Source organism: Phyllobates terribilis, unplaced genomic scaffold, assembly GCF_046119375.1.
Source record: "Phyllobates terribilis strain yellow unplaced genomic scaffold, ASM4611937v1 Scaffold_12__6_contigs__length_324123572, whole genome shotgun sequence".
In the NCBI taxonomy this organism is placed as follows: Eukaryota; Metazoa; Chordata; class Amphibia; order Anura; family Dendrobatidae; genus Phyllobates; species Phyllobates terribilis.
This window is the reverse complement of record NW_027362772.1, coordinates 7,775,708-7,776,605: the sequence shown is the minus strand read 5'-3', so window position 1 is coordinate 7,776,605 and position 898 is coordinate 7,775,708.

Genomic DNA, 898 nt, shown 5'->3' with positions numbered 1-898 from the left:
CTTGGTCCTCATTCAGTAACAACTGATTTTTGCTTGTTTCTTGTACTCCTGCATCAGATCATCTCTTAAAATTATGCAACAGTAATCTGCAAGCATTGAGGGATTCCATTTTCCTTGATATCTTTTCTCCATAGGTATAATATCTTTGTTACATCTCTCACCATCTTCGTATCTCACTACTCTGCTGCTTGGTGGAAGAAAAGTCTAAAATGTAAGAAATTAATCGTTAAGGACATGTTGCAGCCAAGATCCTTATATGTTTTGAGGAGAAATAAAACCAACTCTTCAAAGTTATTGTATCTGCTGATGAGTTTCCCAAAAAGTTAGTTACCACAAATCCAAATGTAGACCATACTGCCTTTTCCTTGCCCTGCAACAAACAAAGAAACTCCTCATCTTGAAGAAGCTTACGAATCTGACGTCCAATAGAGACTCCTTGTTCTATATTTGCTTCACTTAACCTTGTAAAGTTATCAATCAGATGCATGAATGCTTTTACATTTTTATCCATTGCCTTTACAAAGTTCTTCATAACAGTGGTGGCCAAAAGTATTGGCACCCCTGCAATTCTGTCAGATAATACTCAGTTTCTTCCTGAAAATGATTGCAATCACAAATTCTTTGGTCTTATTATCTTCATTTAATTTGCTTGCAAGGAAAAAACACAAAAGAGAATGAAGCAAAAATCAAATCATTGATGATTTCACACAAAACTCCAAAAATGGGCCAGACAAAAGTATTGGCACCCTCAGCCTAATACTTGGTTGCACAACCTTTAGCCAAAATAACTGCGAACAACCGCTTCCGGTAACCATCAATGAGTTTCTTACAATGCTCTGCTGGAATTGTAGACCATTCTTCTTTGGCAAACTGCTCCAGGTCCCTGATATTTGAAGGG